This window comes from Chelmon rostratus, chromosome 10 (assembly GCF_017976325.1).
Source record: "Chelmon rostratus isolate fCheRos1 chromosome 10, fCheRos1.pri, whole genome shotgun sequence".
In the NCBI taxonomy this organism is placed as follows: Eukaryota; Metazoa; Chordata; class Actinopteri; order Chaetodontiformes; family Chaetodontidae; genus Chelmon; species Chelmon rostratus.
The window spans coordinates 13,319,976-13,340,361 of NC_055667.1; the positions used below are offsets into that span (position 1 = coordinate 13,319,976).

Consider the following 20,386-nt stretch of genomic DNA (forward strand, 5'->3'; position numbering starts at 1 on the left):
GCGGTTTCTTTTTTGACCCTGGATGACAGTAACACCAGGGGAGTGTTTATCCCAAACACACAGTGCCAAGCACAGAAAGGAGAGACCACAACATGACCTTGTATGGCTGAATTGTTCCAGTGACCACCTTATCTTTAAACTAATGAACTAAAAACAACACACACACACACACACACACACACACACACACACATCAGCGCAGAGCAGAATCATACACGTCTGCACCAGGTATTCTTCTATAGACAGCCTATTGTGGATGTTGGGGTGGCTGATTGGGTCGAGCATCTGTCTGCCTGTCTGTCTGTCTAAGGGCTATTAAATGTATATCCAGATACACTTACAGTGCTCTGATTATGTTTTTTTGTCTCATTTGAAATTTTATCATTTCTTTCTTTTTGCCAACATATAGAAAAGTGTTTCAATATTAACCTAAACCAAGTCTCAAACAAATGATAGTCTTGTGGGGACCACCTTTGTGCCCTCAGGTGGCAGATAATTCCGAACATTGTAACTTTATGAAAACATTAATAGATCATTTGGCCTCTGTGGTAGTGCAATTAAAAAGTCCATATTCACACATACTTGGGGTCCTACACTATATGTCCAAACACCTGCCCATGGCCTTCATCATGATATGTCAAGTCAAAAGTTGAGCAAAATATATACAAATATGGCATAACTTATGTCAAGTTGACTATGTAATTTCATGGAAATATAATAATAGTTACATGAGAGTTATAAAATTGAATTAATATGAAGTAAATACTTGTAATCTAATGTCATCTAATACAGTGTTGGCTCACATACTGCATCAGTATCACTACCTCTTGAAAGGAAAGCCTCCTTGCACACTGCCCCCCACATTCGCTCTGTCTAATTAATTAACACACTTAACGAGTTCATAGTTAACAAGTTCAGCCTGAACACTGACACTAATTGGCCATGTCAAACTGCATGTGTCCCATGCGATTTGCCTCTTTGATTGGCCTTCACAGAGTTAATTAGCCAATTAACCACTTCAGTCTGCCAGTTAGGTTTCACTGTGGCTTATGTCCCTGATTCTGGATGGATCAGACACTGGCGGAGAAAGATTAAAAAATATACCACTGTCTGCCAAAGTAAAGCTATCATGAGAAGATACGACAAAACAAAAACTAAGGATGCGTTGCCACCCTGTTGCTGGATTAGACGTTGAACAGCTAAATTTTCATTCACATTCAGTGAATTCTGCATGGTGTGGTAAAAGAGAGAGCTGTCTTAATAATGTGTAGGAAAGACAGAGAGCAAGAGTAATGGGAAGGGAAAGGATTCGGTCAAAAGGTTAGACAAGCAGTCCTTGTAGTTTTAGGTCATCAGTTTGAATCTTCACACCAGCAACAGACTTCTGAGAGGGAAACATAAAAATGTTTCCATTTGTTCTCACGTTTCTAGTGAACACGATCAAGATTCCTTATTGAAACCAAATGGGGCAGCTCGAGGCTAATGTAGCCCAACTGTCCCTTTGGTCCCCATGAGGAATGCTAACAATGAGAGCAAGCCTTTGGAGGCTGACTGAAGGTCAACTGTTGATACTTGTGACCACAAGTGCCACAATGTAGGAAGACATTGTGAAATGTGTGTGATCCTTTTCCCGCTGAACACACCCCTGTTAAGAATTTCTGTGTTGTTTTTTTTTTAAGTGAATTAAAAAGTCAAATCTGTGCATGAACAGTGACAAAATGATTATACGAAGAACATGTAACAATGAAACAGCAAACACAGGTTGGTAGTTTTGGGTGCAATGCCTCAAATTCCATTGAACTTGTCAGCTGATGTGAGGAAGTGAATGTGAGCAAGATTTTCAAGATTAGAAATAATAAAACACCCAAATCGACATTTAATGCATTTTCATCTCTATAACTGTAATGAAACTCACAAAATGAGCATGTGGAAATGGTGCGTCCGCTTTACCATAATCTTTATCATAACCATGTCAGCACAGAGTAAGGTAGTCTCTGCACTGTTTGCATTCTAAGCACTGGGTCAATATTTCAGCGTCTGTACACCTTTTAAGAAAAGTAATGACCGTATATATTTCCAAAGATTCCTTTTGGGAATGAAGCCAAACAGCAAGCATGCATTAAAAGTGGCTGGAGTGGCATTAAATCTACAGCTGTAAAAACATCAACAACAAAATCATATTCCTACATTCACTGCAGCGTAATAATGTAATTGCTTTACCAAGGATCAACAGATTTGGATTTGAACATACTGAGGAAGATGACAGATGGGGATTGGTTACAAATCCAAGGCAGCTTTGGCTCACTTCATTTCCTAAAGTGTCAACATATCTTAGGTATTGTCCTCTTCTGAGAAGTGACACCATACCAGATCTGATCCAGGAGGCTGATGAATTAGGAGCAAATGCACAACTGTCTGTGCTGACACTGAATTAATTTTCCAAGGAGGAAGGGAACGCTGTGACTGTTTGGCTAATGTGCAACATTCAGCTTTTGGCAAATCACATGTTTCTAGTATTTATCTAATTAAATTTGCGAACGCTGTGTACTTTCACTAGATGGTGCAGCTAACAACGCTAGACATGTCCACATGCATTTATTCTGCACATTTTCTTCATGAGCAGCTGTTATATTTTTAAAACTAATCTACACTAATAGATTGCAAGAGAACTCTAAAATGTTGCTGTTCAGCTTTCTCCAAACTATTCCTCTCTGGGCAATGAATTCCAGTGGTTGTGAGCATTAGCAGCCACAAGCGAAACCTGCACCTGTAAAAGGCTTCAGCCCGACTGTAGCTTGTCAGCCTCTCAGAAGAACTATCACATAATCCGGGATTTGAGACCACTTAGGAAGATGACAGATGGGATTGGTAACAAATCCCCTTATCCTCAGCTCAGTTCATTTCCATAAGTGTCAACATGACTGAAGTCTTGTACTGAGACAAGAAGTTGAAGCAAAGAGAGATTTGACGCAGGGTTCTTGTGAATTAGACACCATGTGGGACCCTCCATGCCGCAAAGATGATGATGAGAGACAGCATCATGCATTGGAATATTAATACTGCAATGCAATAACTGAAACTCAGCAACAATACAGGCTGTTTGCTGTCAGCATTTTGGGAGCATGAAGGGTGGAGATGAGCATGTGCTTAAAGATAAAGTCACCTCAGACATTTACTGTGAAGGGATCTGTAATCCCCTGCTAGTTCTTGCATACATGGACGCAAACACTCACACACACAGACACCCTAAAGAAAGATGCATATAACAGTCACAGAGGAATGCAAGAAACGCATTAAGAGAGGTAAGCAGCAAGAAGGTAATAAGCTTCACTGTGTGTGGCGCTGTCATAGTGAGAGGATTCACACACACATGCACACACAGAGACGAAAGTTTTAGAAGATATTGGGTGTCACATCTACCCCCTCTCTCTCTCTCTCTCTCTCTCTCTCTCTCTCTCTCTGTCAGAGAGTAGAGGTAGCACAAATGCTTACTCTACAGTAAAACAAGCTAAATAGAGAGAGTGTGAGACAGAGAGCCAGATCATGAGACAGACTGACAGTTTAATTGGCCGACGGAAGAGAAGAGTGTGAAAGTGTGAATAAGAGCGGAGAGAGAGTGAGAGAGAGAGATAGTGAGAGAGAGAGAGAGAGAGAGATCAGTAGTGTTTTGGAAGTTTTTCATGGGAGAAAGAATGCAGTCAGGAATTCTTTTAATTGTCCAAACTCCGCCTCGATGCTCAGCCTACTCACCCGTCCAAGGACAGACACACACTGTACACACACACTGTAGTGTATACATACACATACCAGTCATTCTGTCTGTACAATGCTCCATTGCCAACCTCTGTAAGAGTCCATCTCTCACTGCGTCTCCTGGCCGACCTGCACTCTCAGCTCTGGACACTAAAACCAAAAATGGCTTCATGAAACATGATGTCCAAGTTCAGTCAAACTGATAAACTGATTCATGTAACTCTATCAACATGACGAAAGAGGACAGAAATGTGTCTTTGTTAAAAATCCTGGATGTTTTAAACCTTTATCCCATAGTCCAGTTTTTGCTTTTCCTTTTTATTTCGTGGTAATGTTTTAGCACTCTTTAACTGTTTAGATCCTGTATCAGTAAATTTTCATAGTTAATCGTTTATGTGCATTTATTTCGCGCAACTATGCTCACAAAGCCCATTGTGTGTGCACTGACGCTCAACCAAAGTGTTGAATGTGTTTCCGTCTTAGTAAAACATTTGCAAAACCGATTTTTACATTGGCGAGCAGTCTTCTCCTTCTTTCCCAGCTTCTGCTGGCGAATGCTAGCTTTCACTCCGTGTGAAGTATTCTCGTACCATAAATCAGTGCAGAAGATTTCTTCCAAAATCTGACACAGCAGCAGAAGTACAAAATGTTAAGCGGCTGTCAGTAGAGCCATGGGGATTCATTGATAAAATAAATAAATAAATAAAAGTCAGCGTCTTTAATCAAATTAAATCAACGGCATTCATGCGACAAGCAGCTGGCTCTGATCAGCCGTCACACAGTAGCGCTGCGGTGTGGCCGCAGCCTGTTTCTCTATGACATTTAGCTCTTCCTGTAGTTTTTCTTGGCCTCCCTCTCCGTTCACAGCTGTCCTCCTCAGAGCTGCCCTTGGGGTAGGATTCACTGTGCCCAGGTGTGCGTCTGAGTGTGTGTGTGTGTGTGTGTGTGCGTGTGTGTGTGTGTGTGCGTGAGTGTGTGCGCGCGCATGCGTGCGTGCGCTATGTATATAGAGTTACCAAGGGGCCCCTGATTACAGCTGTCTCAGATCTGGGTGAATCAATGAAACACAACCCTGGCAGATAGCTGACAATTTCTGTTGACACACTGTCATTATACACTGAGAGAGCATCCATTTAATAATAACATTTACTGTTTTTAAAATACACGTCCAACAAAAAGTAACTAGAAATCTAGTGAAAGCATATATAGATTTGTGCACCTGGACGTCATGCATTAAAGGATGTAGGTGTGTTATACAAATAGACACACACACACAGAGACACAGACACACACACACACACACACACATAGACACAGAGGCGACAGTCACAGAAACCTGACATTCGATGTCACCTTGTGATGTCTCTCTGCTTTGTGTCTCTTTTCCATTTCCCCCTCCACTATCTCTCTTGCTTTGTCGCAGGAGTTTATGTTTCAAAGGGAGAAATTACCTTATTCACACACAAAGACACACAGCACCAATACACCATCAGCAATGCCCCGCGGCTCTGCGTCTCCCTCCCCGGCTCCAAACCTCGAGGAGGGCTGTGCTGCTCGGCAGCGACAACAGCCGAGAGGAGGAATGAAGGTAGGAGAAATAATCTAAACAAAGGAAGGACATTCAGAGGAGAAAGCGGTGTTTAGAGTTTCAGAGTTGGACAAACTGTACTTTTCTCTTCGTCAGTTCTCCTCTTCTTTCCTGTCTTTCCTTCTCCCACTTTCTTCTTCTCCACGTAACATCTCTTTCTTCTATTCTTGCCTCTCCTCGTCTCTTCTTCATGTACTTCTGTCTTGTCTTCCCCTCCACTCTTACTTGTTCTCTGTGCTTTTATTATTTAGCACCTGTCGACCGTAGAAAACCTTGTCATGCGAACCGTCTGACATAGAAACACTCACACACACACACACACACACACACACACACACACACACAGACAATAGCAGTAGTCCTGACAGAACCGCACACTTCTGAATGCTGACGCACGCAGACCCGCATACACAGGGTTCCAGATACTGTATACTCAAACGCACCACACACACACACACACTCCTGACGTTTCTGATGCACATTAGCTAATGTGGAAAGACGGCTGGACTGAATTACCACTACACATAATGACTATTTCATGTCAGGATGAGAGGAAGAGCAGGGAGGAGGATGAGAGGCCAGAAACTGAATACAGGGTTCTGACTCTGCCTGCTTGCTTTCCGTTTCATCGACTTTCTCTGTTGCTTCTAATTTTAACTGGACCTCACAGTCTATGGATGGAGCCTTATGTCTTTTTTTTTTTTTTGACAGGCTTGATGGTGTCACAGCTCATGGATTTTACCAAATGAGATTCAAACTATCAAGGATTAAGTCTTAAATCAAGGTTCACGATTTCAAGCACATCAAACTTTTGAAGTGGATTACATCAAACCTTCTGATTTAACCTTGTGTTTGGATTAAATCTGATCACTAACTAAGGATTAATCCCTATAACCTTGACATGAAGTGAGAGCATCAACAGAAACATGAGAGACACACTTGGTGCACCCACATTTAACAAAATAAGATCAACTCCTTCACCTTAAAGTCATTCTAACAGGTTAACAGATGTTTTCACATCCTGTCCCACCTGGATACCTGCTGCTCATGCAAGATATTAGTCATTATCCTGTCACCTCTTTCTTATAGTCTACTGATTGAAGTTTTAACAGCAGTTTTTATACAAATTTGCACATCTAATTGGATTAATTAAAGGGTACTTTAGTAATTAGGCAAATGCATTTATTCTCATACACTTCTATAGTGGGGCGTGAAAATAAAGTCTTAAAATCTCTTTTTCTACTAATGGACTGGTGAAGGATTGTGACCTAAACACCCACTGACATTTGACTGTACAGGGAGACTGAGCAGTTTTAGCTGTTGTTTGCTTCCAATTTGAAACTTTTAGATATGATAAAATGTTTCAAAAGAACATTTGAACAAAAATCAGTAATCTATACAATGAAATAAACAAGAAGTGGACAGAGAGAACAGAGAACAGAGAAGTTTGAAATATTTGCTTTTTCAATGGGCTGGTGAAGACTCCGGCTAAAAAATAAAAAGCATTGATGAAAAGCAAACTGCAGCAAAGCATTCTGAAATTCATTTTTTTCTATGCTACCACACATGTGGATTCAAAGGAGTTTACTCGAAGTGTAAGCACTGGCAGCTTAATGTATGAGTATACATCATTTTGTGTGTGGAGTGAAGGTGTGTCCAGGTATGTAGGTGAGACAAACTGTTGTTCAGCATGTCACAGCCTGCCCTTTCCTTTCATCCACTCATATTTCCAACACAGAGACTAAACTCCCCGCAGAATGCTGGTCATTAATAACGTCTCTGGCTTTCATCTGTCACCATTACTGTCAAAAGACAGACGGAGCCATGCATGCACAAAAAGAAATACAGAGTCAAACACACACTGAGTACCTCAGAAAACCAAATACAGATGCCACTCTGGAATTGAGAAAATATTTTTTCCTCTGCAGACATTTATGCATTTTGTAAGTTTCAACTTAAGGATTTCCACCAGTTAAATAATGACGGTTTCATTGACACATCTTGAACTGCATCTCGATGTCAAATGCACAGTGCTTGTACGAAGGACAGATCCACAACCACAAAGCAGATGCAATAAACTACAGGTATGTGCAAAAAGTAAACAGAAAAAGGTAGGTGAGGAGACAATTGAAGGAGAGGAGGTATACATGAGGGACATGGGCGTGTTTATGTTGCCCTCGGGCAGACACTCATCAGTCACTGACCTCTGACTCTGACCTTATCAGCAAAAAGGTACAAATGCAGATTTAATCTGAGCCCGTTGTAACCCCCGTCATTACCTTCACTCAGTTCCCCTAAACATTCCTGTAAATCTTTCCAGCCGACTTTAATTATGATAAAAAGGAGTGAAAGGGGGCAACAAGAAGTAAAGAGAAGAAGCAGAGGATGGGAGGTGAGGAGGGAAGAGGTTTAGAGGAAAGGATGTGATAGAAAAGAGACACAGCAAAGAAAGTTCTAAACAGAAAATAAAATGAACTGTTCCGTCCTTTTTTCCATTTATTAGTAGCTCTAATTATTGCTTCCCTCTCCAATTTCATTTATCATAGAAACAGCTAGAAATGTATAACATGGTTCAACCTGCTGCAACACATTTATCTGCCGATGTCCGCAGAAACTTCCCACCACCTCCCTCCGATTCTCCTTTTCGATCTCCCTCCTTCCCTGCTACTGCCAGCAGTCACATTTGACATGAAAGTAATAAATCAAATGTATCGTCCCCCTATCACAAGCACATGCGTTAAAATGCACGCAGTGGATATATGTGCACAATCAAATGTATATATGCAGTATGCAGGAACAGACCTTCCTCCTTTAATCAACATGAGATTTCACATTCTAGGTGGTCATTAAAAGACACACACACACACACACACAGACAAAACCACAGCTAATGAGGAATGCTGTGAGCAGTATATAAGCATATGGGGTCTGAAGCATGAAAGTGTTTGGATCCCCCTCACCCACACATAAGACACCAGCCAATTCTCTTTATGGTTCCAGTTCATAATCAGTGGTCACATTAAAGACTGTCAGCTCTATATTCGAGGATGATAACTTTTCATTCCTGCCAATAAAAACAGGTTTGAATTTCTATCTAACCTCAGTGTGTGTGTCGTTCATTGCCGCCAGCAACAGCAGGTATGAGAGAGAGAGAAAATCTCTGTGACACATGTCTCAGGTGGGACAGTAACCAGTCGCATCCTTAATATACCTGAATATGCTTTTGTTGTGGTCCAACAGTATGTCAGCTCATCATGCTGGTGTGACTTCAACTCAGTTAAGCTGAAAAAAAAAGGAGGATGTGGTCAGTAAAAGGGTTCCTTAATCCTTTCTGAACACAGCATTGGAGCAAATCCATTTGTATCTTTCATCTGTGAAACCTCAGTCAATTATAAACCCAGCCCGTCCTCAGCAGAAAAACAGCTGCATAGGTCGTCTGTGCAAGTAGGTTAATACCAACCATATTTACATTTATTGTTGGGCTGCGGAAACGAGTGAGGTAGTAAAACAACAAGAGAGTCTGCATTTGGAGGAAGGTGGGGTGGATGGAGGGGTCAAAAAAACACAGGACTTTTCACCCAGGAGGCTGCTGTTTGTGTCCCATGTGAAACCCTAAATCAACCTATAGGTCAACCTGTTGACCTATTTTAACTTACATAACATACTTATGTTGCTTCAGATGTGACGGAAAGGTATTATTTTAACTCATAATCTTTTGCTAAACCCAACCAAGTGGCTAAATCTAACCAAGGAGTGTTGGTGCCAAAACCAACTGCGACCGTTTCACAACGTTAACCACGGGAGGAGGAAGGTCTGGTACTATGAAGATCCAGCACCTCTGGCTCTGGTATATGTTGTTTTGGGAATCGTTGACGATCAGCCTATTCACTCATTTAGGTACAAGGACATGTTGTATAAATTACTGTGCTTAGCCTACGCCCCCTAGTCTCACCTCCAGGTCCTCCTGGGGAATCACAAGGTGTTCAAATGGGAGATGGGACATAAAACTTTTTCTGCCCCAGGATCTCCTTCTGTTTATTTGAATGTACCTACAGTAGATCTGCAGAGAGGCGTGGTGTCCTAATCAGATGCTGAACCACCTCAATGGTCTCCTTTCAATGAGAAGGCTGAGCCCAGACACAATGACGCCTTCATCACCATTTATTATTAGGCTGTACTGAAAGAAAAGCAGTCGTTTTTTTTATTTATTTTGCTTTTGTGTCACGAGTTGGTGTGGCCACTTAAACACAGTCTATGCTGCTGCTGGATGCCTCTCTTGGCCTGAGGACCATGTGGACAGAAAGACACTGTGTGGACAGACTAACCGGTAAAAGCGGTAGTATTTGAACAGGACATGATCCCTCACTGGCTTCCCACCCGTGTACCATTTAGTACCAGTTAGTTCTGTTAAAACTACCACTTCTGGGACTGACCTGGGTCTCTGCAGCAGCAGTTGGGTCGAGTGTAAATTTCCCTTCACCACCTGATGCTGAATTTAGAAACTGTACTTTTCAGCTCAAGCTGAACTGGTAAGAATTTCTGCTCTTCAAACATCCAGAACCCGGATCATGCAAAACTGCACCTCTCCTGTCTGAGTCCAGAACAAATCTGTCTGTGTCCTAAACAAAAGGAAATCTGAATTCAAACCAGCTCTCACTTGTTATTTAAAAATAGGGATGCCTTTTCCACTCTTCTTCAAATACGAAAACCAGACGTGAAATCTTTCCACACGCCGTACTGTAGGTAACAACTCTCTACGTGTCAAATGTCTTTTCCACAAGACCAGCCGACCCCGAGCCTCCAGCGAAAATACCTTATCTGTCCATCTGAAAAACTATTTTACTAATGGCCACAGCTACTGCTACATACCAAACATGCTTTTTGCACAGAACCTGTCAGGATGCCGGATTCGTGCTGTGCTGCTGTGTTATTATGTGTATTCTTGGCGTGTGTGTTTGTGTGTGTGTACATATTTGTTGAATTTCAGCCACTGTATCGTGGGATCTCTCGTGGGAATGCTCTTGAGGTTTACTCCACCTCTCTTTTGTAGAGGTATTAACACACAGCACCTTAGATGCTTTTTTTTAAAGTATTACTGCAGTCCGAAAACGCACACACTCTCACACACACCATTTAAATCATATGTTCTGGATTTGTGATGTGTGCACAGACACACACACAACCTGTGCAGATGCCATCAATGTATGCAATCAGACTAAACAGGATAGCATAAATAGCAGTGCAGTATAAACAATACACACCTTTATAGGTTCAAATTTTTTTTTTTTTTTCTGTTGTTTGGTGTACACAAGTGCAAAATCTCCAATTCCCAATCTGGGTAGGTTGGAGACTTTTTTGATTATTTCTTTTGATTCTGAAGTGTGATACAATCAATAACAAAATGTCTTTGTTCTCCATCTGCCTGCTTGTTAGTGGGATGGGAGGCTCACATGCACGTTCACACACACACACACACACACACACATACATAGAGAGAGAGAGAGAGACACGCCCAGCGTAGTCCCCAGGTGCGGTTTATGGAGATGGAGGCTCTCTGAAGGTGAACCCCATGGTGAGCAAAGGCGAGGTGCTGTGCTCTGTGAGCGTGTGTCTATCTGTCCTTTCATGTATTCAGTTGTCTATTATGTCTGTAGTTGGGGCTGGCAGTCATGTCGACAGCCAGCTAAAGGAAAGAAAAAAGACAGAAAGAAAGAAAGATGTAGGAAAGAAACGTAGAAACTGACAAATTCAAAAACATGTTTTTTATCCACTTGTTTTTATCCACAAGTGAAAGTTGCTAAGCCTGGACAGTAAAAAAATGTAAAAATATAAAACTAAAAAACAAGCGGAAAGGGGGATAAATTGATAGAGACTGAGGGCTTGGGGGGGGGGAGTTGAAGGATGGAGGGATGTAGCTTTTATCTGGAGGAGGGGAAGCCAAATTAGAAATGTGGCATGATCCCCCCCTCCTGGGACTGAGTCAATTAGCCTGCCTGGAGGAGCTGCCAAGAGGCTGGGGCTGGGGGGATGGTGTCAGTAAAGAGGCTGCTGGCGGTGTTGGTGGAGGGTGACTGGTTGAGACAGGAGAGGCCAAGGGCGTAGGCAAGAGGGTTTTCATGGTAGAGTGGGTGGATGTGTAGGGGAACTGGCTAATATAGACAAAATTGAACACTCTGCAGCATGAAGGCCTGCTGGGCGCTGTGCTGCACATTACAGCAGATATAACGTAATAGTAGAAAAGGTTCGATCCCCTTCTGTCCACATGTCAACTTGAGAAGCACCGCAGTGAAAGCTCACTGCCGCTGGTGTGTGAACGGGTGAATGGACCCAAATTGTAAAGCATTTTGCATAAAATTGCTGTACAAATGCAGTCCACTTAGCATTTGCTGCAAGTTTGATGTCACTGTAAACTGAGCTCTAATGGGACAAAACAAGCAGGTCGAAGACGTCACCTTCAGCTCTTTGAAACTGCGATTGATTTTTCACAACTCATCCTCAATCATTTCTATCCCTCCTCACTGCAAATTGTCCAGCAACACACAAATAATAATTTAAAAAAACATTCACTTTTTGAAACTTTCTACAGTTGCTTTGATTGCTGGGCCTGGACGCGAAAAGTGGAGTTTGGGACACAAGAAAGACAGGATGTCGATGGCGAAGGTGTGCCTGACAGCAGCCATACTGCAGAATTTAACAGGAGTGGATGGAGGGAGGCTGGCAAAGTGTTCTCTTAGCAGCTAGCCTATAGCCCAGATTAATCATTACTACACCAAATCAGCACTGGCTAGACTAGCATCAGTCATGAATTGGCATGAAACTAAGACTATTAATAATGAAAATAATTTTGAAGAAACAGCAGCAGTCCGGAAAAACAGACCCTTGCAATAAATGTGCAGTCCAAAAAAATCTCTCTCTCTCTCGCTCTCCGATTTCTATAACTCTCTTTCTTTTTCCAACTGTGATCCTGAGCAGCTGCAGAACAGCGGTAAGCAGGATTACAGGTGGCGAGAAGAGAGGAGGGGGGCAAAGGAGGGGGAAGCAAGGAAGGGGCGTATATGAAGGCGCATACAGAGGAGCTGGCGGTTGTTAGGGAAGGTGGAGGCAAGAGGTAAAGGAAATAAAAAGGATAAAGAGAAGAAGAGGAACAATAACCCCGGACTTCTTATAATTTTGAAACATACGTCTAGTGGACAGAAAAACAGCTTTCTGATGGGGTTGCGGCCTCTTCAGTGGTCTCCTTGTTTCGAGCGTGCTGGTCCCAGCAAAACCAGCCTGACAGAGCAGAACAGTGCCTGCCAGAGTGTGTGTTAGTTTATGGGTTCGCCAAATGAGATACCAGCCAGTCCCAGTGCATGTGCTATCACCACTGGTGGCAGCAGAGGGTGGCAGGTGACTTGAGTGACAGTTAAAAGAGGGGTGGGGAAGGAGAGGAGGCTGCGCTGCATGCACTCAGTAGCATGTCACCAGGCAGGCCTGCGTCTCCTTCCTTATCTGACAGGCACACTGCAGAACAGCAAAATCCCCTGCATAAGCCCCTCGAGCACTCCTCTGGGAATGTGTGTGTGTGTGTGTGTGTGTGTGTGTGTGTGTATGTGTCGAAACAGAGACAGTTTCTGAAACTATAAGGCTTGTATGTGTGTGATAATGTGTGTTTGTGTGTGTGTGTGTGTGACAGGGATGGTGAGAATCTCGTTATTTTCCTATCTTCCTGTGTAAAGCCTCCTAATTCCACCTCACCTTCAACACTGCATGACCGCTCAAGGTGATAGGACAGGACAGGCTCGGAGTCCAAACTTACACACTCATGCACATACACACACACACACACACACACACACACACACACACACACACACACAGGCATGCACACATCTACACAAATTGAGAGTGCAATTGCAGGTCAGCCTGGCAAAGGAGAGGCTGTTCTGCAACAGCGCTGTACAGACCTGAGCAATCGAGGAAGAAAGAAGAAATTAGGAAGGACAGGAATGGTGTGTGTGTGCGTGTGTGTGTGTATGTGTGTGAGTGAATTTAAGAAGCAGAGAACAAAGACAGTGTTGGAGAAATCTTAAAACAGGAGCAAAGCAGCTTTTAGCCACTTTGTGTGAAAAAATATCCCATAAAATAATGAATATTTACCTTGTGGTATATCTATTGTGCTGTCTGCACTAGACTACATATTATTCATTTTATGGGCTAGAAGTGCCACTGACTGATGTCTTTAGTCTGAGTTGGGATAAAAATTAGCATGAAGAGACACAGCCTCCCGTCTCTCCAGGACAATAGTAATCGGACACTGAAGGACACAACGAGCAACTCTATGATGGAAACTTAAAGTGCTTAAAAATGTAATTGTTTCTAACTTTTGTGACCTCAAAATTGACAAAGTAAACCAAAATTGATTCTGTCAAGCCTGTGAAAGGACTCATATTATATAATACGCTGCTAAACCTCAACTATATCAACTGTGTTAGCACATTTGTATATCTCTGCCAGGGATGTGTGCAGTGATGGCAGTCAAGAGGAGCGTAAATCTTGGCCAAGTCAAGCAGGGAGTGTGGTCTTATCGCACGCCAAAAGAAATCTGCACGAACCCCGTCCACTGAGCTCAGTTTGCTCTCTGCACGACTTTTCCTGTTTTGTGCTACAAAACGAAGGAATGTCATAAAATATTTTTCTTCTTTCGCTGAACTTTAGCAGCTATTGCGAGAAGCTCCGATGCCTCTGAAAATTTTGATTTAGGTGAGAAATGTTTTGACAGAACAAGAGTATATGCACGATTCATCATTTTCTCATTTTGTCACGTTTCACCAACTAAAACTAATTGCTTTCGTGAAACTGGCCCCTGGAGGTTAATAATGTCTTAAACAGCAGTTAATTGTGTACAGCAAAGAAAGTCGCTTTACATTGATCACGACTTTCTGATTTCTTTCTAATTTATTCACCATTCTATTTTTCGTTTGGGTTCAACTGGAGTTTTTGAACAAGGGTACACAGACAAACCTAAAAAGAAATGGCATCACTTGCATATGTCCTCCCCTTGACCAGCCTTCAAACCGGCCAGGGGAATCACAACCGGATCACAGACCAGTTTGCACACCCCTCCACTCACTGTGAACTGTCCACTGATGGTGAACTGAGACTGTCCTTCCTCTCCTCAGTCTGACCTTTGCTTGATTTCAGGCCATCATCAGTCGAAGTGATCGCCTTTTATCTGATGACATGTTACCATTTACCAGCCTGCATCCACGACATCTGTGCAGATACGTAATCCTAATTAACCTCATTGCCATGTTTTGGGTCTCTGGTGGATCAGCAGCCAGATGTCATCAGATTAAACCAATTATGCTAAATTCATTCTGTCTACACAGCCAGTCAGACATCAGCACTCATCTTATCACTTTTTAGGTCTTCTTATGCTCAGAGGATTTTATTGTTTTACTTCATTTGGTCAGGTATTTCATCTTGTTGATCTATTCTTTGATTAGATACTTCTCATTTAAATCAGAATTTTGTTAGATTCACATCGTGCTGACTAGGTATCGTCGTGTGTGTGTGTGTGTGTGTGTGTGAAGGTGTGTGTTCAAGACATTTGGGCAAAAGGGGGTGTGGCAGTGGGAGCGGCCCATAACAAAAAGGTGCATAGCTTCTACATGGATTAACATGATATGACCAAACTTTGTAGAAAGACACATACACACCATTTTTGAACACCCCGTGGATGTCACGTTTTCCTGAGGTTGCGTGTGTGACTGAATGAACACGTGTTGCATGCAGTCATGTTCGTTTAATTTGTACTGATGAAGCCTCCTGCTCCTTAACATTTGATCTGGGTTCTAAAATATTATACATGGCTTCTACTCTCCACCAGAATGAACTAGGAGGGAGGAAGACGTATTCTTCTCTATTTCTGTTGTCTTTTCTTACCTTTTCTTGGCTCATTCTGTTAAAATGATTCATTTGTCTGAGTTACTTAAAGTCAACACCTATCAAAGCCTTCCTGGATCGGAAGTCAAAGTTCCACCTTTTTCACGTGTCCTTAAACATGTCAGATTTTGGATTCACTACTCGCCCCCATTCACAGAAATCTGCCATCCTGATATAACTTCTGTGCAGCCTCCTCAGTTTCTCCATTATTTTGAAAGACCTCTTCACCTTCAGAGGTTGAGCCTGAACATCAATTACGGTGTTATCTCTCCTTTTATCTGCGCTAGAGTATCTAACATCCTCTATCTGCCTTTTTAACACAGTGATGAATTAGGGAAACTTCACTGACCTGAGGTTCAACTCTTTTGTTATCCATCCCCGTTCAGGTTATGTACACATATCAGATGACACCTTTAAAACATTAGATACACTACCTTGCACGTTTAATGACACCTGATGTAACTTATAGTACATTAAACAGTAAAAGCTGCTAATCAGTTTAAATTCCATTATGTAAAATTATGTTCTGTATCTATTCATGTATTCATCTATAATTCAGAAGCAAAAAATCTAATTTTTTTATCCACCTGTAAACATCAGCCTGCAGGTACCTTTACCTTCAGCACTCATGATTTGAGTGTGAAAACCTCACATTTTGTAGAAATAATATAATACATAAACCCAAAGCTGCATGCACACAAACTGTACATACACAATTATGGAGCGACAGGGCTCCACCAAAGCTGCAGTTGCATAAACTCCCTCGAACTCACACACACACAAACAACAAACACTTTAACCTTAATTGGCAGCTGCTTCCAAATCAAGGGCAAGTATCATGTTCTTTTTTTTAATCAGAAGGATTGAAAAAGAAAACAAAAAATAAATAAATAAAAGAAACTGATGAAAGTTTGATGCTAACAGCCTTTTGCTTTTTATTTGAATGAGAGAACAACCTCTGCTCTCGTCTGTCCCCTCTGGCTATATGGGAAAAAGTCAATATTTCAAGAGAGCAGAGGCACTCATTAAATATTTCAAACAAAGGAAAACTGACATGCTGCCCAGTCTCTCTCTCTTGCTCGCTCTCTTTACCTAGCCTCATCAGTTCTCGGTTATCTTTTTACTTCCTTCACTCCATGTTTCACACACACAAAGAGAAAGGAAGGCAAAGATTTACCCTGTGGTCTGCAGACACAGGAGTTATTGCACCATGCTTATGTTCATCTTTACACATTTTTCACCTACTTTCTGCTGACCTGGTAGATATTTCAGGTGAGGGGAAAGGGTTAATAGGAAGGTTAATGGGTTTTTCCGCAGAGGAAGGGTTGAGATGGGGGTTAATGGGTTTTAAGGTGTGGCAGTGGATCAGTGTATAGGCATCTTAGCCATGGAGGTACCTTGGTGGTCGATTCATCACCAGGCAATCAGCGGACCCACCTTGAACCCACAGGAGCTGTTAGGTTAAATAAATGTCCACTCTGCTGCTCTCTGATGTAAAATGATTGAACACAAGAGCAAATGTGACCATGTAGTGGAAGCTATTATAGGTGTGCTGTTCTACACACTGTGTCTGAAAAATCCTCCGACACGCAGTAAGTGATGTGTTTTAAATATGCATCAGAGGCCGTGTGTTTGGAATATATAGAAGAAGAGCTGGGTAATTAGCATGAGCAGCAATAACCACCATAGCTGTACAGACAATGCAAAGAGTGGCACCTACAGAAGCTCAAGAACATCCAAGAAGACGGAGCACCTTGAATCATCTCCTGGTGATTTTTAAATGCATATATTGGACGTGACCTGGAGTTCCACCTCCAGTCACCACACCAGACTCTCCGCATAGTGCAGCACTGTAAAGAAAGGGCTTAGATAGATCAGAATAACTGTTTGTAGTGTCATGCAAACAGAGACACATATTAAATTTTCAAAACATTTCTCTGAGGCAGAACTACTCTGATAGGAGAAATAATGTCACTGCTCGTGATGAAGAGCTCGTTTTCTTGCTAAGTAAGCAAATGTTAGACTAGAGCTCATTGAGGTAAGCAGCACGGATGATAACATTATGAACCTCCCTGCTAATAAAAGTTACTCAAACCATAAAAATTAGCAAACTTTTAACATCCAATGTGGCAACTGTCAATCCAAAGCTAGTTAGCTTTTGTAACATAATTACCCTGCTGACCTCATGACACCACTGCCACATTTTTTGATGAAATTTGTAATCTGTTGTCATTCAAGCTTACTTCTTCACTAATTTGCACTTTCAAAAAAAAAAAACAATTATTCTTAACTGCAATGTACAATCCAGTCATGGATCTTAATCAGGCCTGACAGAGTGAAGATCTCAGTTTCATGGTTTCCTGTATGTCCAGCATTTCGCACCAAAAGTAGCCAAAATAATATCACACAGTCTTAAAAGAGTACTCCACTGACTAAGCATTGCCCTCCGATAACATTGTTGGACTCACAACGGACAAAAGTGTCAACGCTGACAAAGCAGAACCAGAGATGCCGCCTTTTTTTTTATTCCACCCATTCCTACGTTACCCACAATGCCACCTGAATGCTGAGCAGTTTGGTCACAGATTGGGGTGGGTTGTGCTCGTAGTGGATAATCTAGCCTGGAGCGCTAGCCTCAAAACGAGGAGCGGGCTACAGTGGTTTGGTAAGCTTGCTTCTTTCTAACTCTTGCAGTTTTTAGTTTCAGACTTTACAAAGCTCCCTCTGGAGGCTTTACACAACTTTCCCCCCCTTTAAGGAAGGGCCATAAAATGTAAAAACCTGTTCCAGTAAATGCCCTCACTTATGCTCACAATCACTAACAGGTGAAGGTTTCCATTAAAATCATCAAGACATGTAAGTAAGCTGTAAATAAACTCCATGCTCCTGCTGGTCACACTGGATATCAACACGTAAAGATAAAGACTTTTGTGTATGACCACATTATAATTAACACAAGTTAACGATCATGTAACACCTTCCGCTGCATCCAGCACTCACCTCAAAGCAAAGGCAAATGAAGGGTCAATTTGTGGTTCGGTGGTATGGTAATGGAAGGGTTGCTGTGCACGTTAAGGTGGGTTTGGGTTGGGTTGGAGGGGTTTAAAGATCAGTGAGCCCCGGGATTACAAGCCTGAATAGGTGAGAGGCACACCTGTGAGCTTGAGAACACGTAAACACCTGCTCACACACAAAACATTCTGCTGATAGCTGGTTTCAAAAACAACAAAAAAAAAGGTGCTGATGCTACAAAACAGAAGAGATATTTAAAGGCAGATGAATTGTCATGAAGAGGATGAGCAAGAGGGAAGAGACGGGGGGAGAAAGGATGAGAGCAAGACGGAGTGGCATGGGATAAGCCTCCGTCATTAGTTGTGGGATTTAAGCAAAAACCAGCAGAAAAGGCAGAAGTAAATGAGATTAGAGAACAAAAGTGGCAGAGTGTGGCAGGATGGAGGGTGGAGGGAGGAGGCATTAGGCACACAATAAGCGCAGGTGTAAGAGGACCAAAGACTTCTAATCTTCTATGTGTCCACTGGTTTCTGTATCCGCCGCTGATTTAAAACTCATATAATGCTTTGCTGTTCAGGCGAAAGGTTCAGAGCCTTGCACAAAACCAGTCGAAAGCAAAAACTGGTCACATTTAAAAGCTATAACATTCATGTAGACCTCATTGTGTTCTCCAGCCGAAAACAGAACTTCTGTTTTACTTATCAATGGCAACTGAAAAAGACAGATTCCCTGCAAAAGCAACAATAATTCCCTTCAAATCCCCCACTTCCACTGGTGGACCATCAGGAAATTAAACATCCAAGACAGACGCTCACCCACATGCACGCAAACTCTTCCTCCGTCCCTGACTTCTGCCCAGATGAAGCGCCCACTGATCAAATCCAGTTAACAAACCCACAAAATGCTCTCACATGCACAAAAAAAGTCCACACTCATTCTGTCCAGTCGGGCTATTATGTTACTCAAGGAAATCACCCTAATGATCAACACAGATATCAAACCACAAATACAGCAGAGCTGACACACATTCAGAGCTACATAAACACCTACACAGGGTTTTCCCCAGCTTCTGTCCCAACAAACTGAAATCATTCCACTTTTCTTTTTTTTTTTTTTTGGCTCAGTTATTTAGAATAATTGAATAAATGAATGCACTCACACTTTTCCCCCACACGCAAACTACTTCCCACATCAGTTCCTCATTCAATTCTAATCTCTGCTAAATGTCTTTACTAATATGGACATTGATCCCGGTGGATAAGACAAAGGCAGACACTGGAGCCTGGGAGAAAATCAAAATCTCACCTTCTTCAGCAGCTTCTTCCGCCTGCGTCCCGTCCTCAGCCCCTCCTAGTCACTTTCCCCTTGGCAGGTGCCATCATGGTCAAATAGTCCACAGGAAAAGGCTATTCTCTAATTCTCTCTCTCTCTCTCTTTCTTATACTCCCTCTCTGAGTCCTGTGTCACCACAAGAAAAGTAGCATGTGTGTGTGTCAATGTGTGTGTATGTGTGTGTGTGTGTATGTGTGTGTGTGTGTGTGTGTGTGTGCGAGCACAACTCCAAAGGTCCTGGAATTCCTGAGTCCTGCGCTAAAGAGCAAGCGTGGTTGAGCTCCCTCTCTGTCTCCCTCTCTCTCTCTGCACTCCTTTCCTCTTTCCTCTCGCTCCCGGCCGGGCAGAGAGGAGGGGAAGACAGTCAGGGGGTGGGACGGAAGACAGAAGCTGCTTTCAGCCAACTCTCTATCTCTTCTTTCTCCCCCTCTGTCTCCTCCTTTGTCCTTTTCCCTGTGTCTCCTTCTTTTTGCCTAACTTTAACGCTCTGTCTTTTGGCTTGCTCTCTGTGACATATACTCTTTCACTGCTCAGCAAGGCGTGAAAGCAAAGCTCTCTCTGTCACACACACACACACACACACACACACACACCCTCCTCTTTCTTTCATCGCCACTCCCTCCGCCACAGTCCAGAGGTAAAGTCACTCCCTCGCTGTGTCACCCAGCCGCAGTGTCTTTCTCCTGTTATGATTCAATATACTTTATCCTCAGAGGTTTAGTCCACCGTGTGTGTCCATGTGTCTCTGTGTTTCTTTGTGATCCAGCTGATTTT

The 20,386-nt window shown here is 42.4% G+C and overlaps 1 protein-coding gene across 2 annotated transcripts in view; it reads right to left on the minus strand.

Moving 5' to 3' along the window:
- The window catches only part of sema3b (sema domain, immunoglobulin domain (Ig), short basic domain, secreted, (semaphorin) 3B), a 72,917-nt gene extending 53,276 nt beyond the window's left edge, over positions 1-19,641 (minus strand). Inside the window, exons 1-2 of one of the 2 annotated variants that reach the window (XM_041945325.1) lie at positions 19,586-19,641; positions 8,553-8,623 (exon numbers count right to left, since the gene is read on the minus strand). The gene's annotated coding sequence lies outside the window, so the exon portion shown is untranslated. The remainder of the gene's footprint in view (positions 1-8,552; positions 8,624-19,585) is intronic. The other variant, XM_041945326.1, reaches the window with a different exon arrangement.
- Positions 19,642-20,386: the final 745 nt, after the last annotated feature.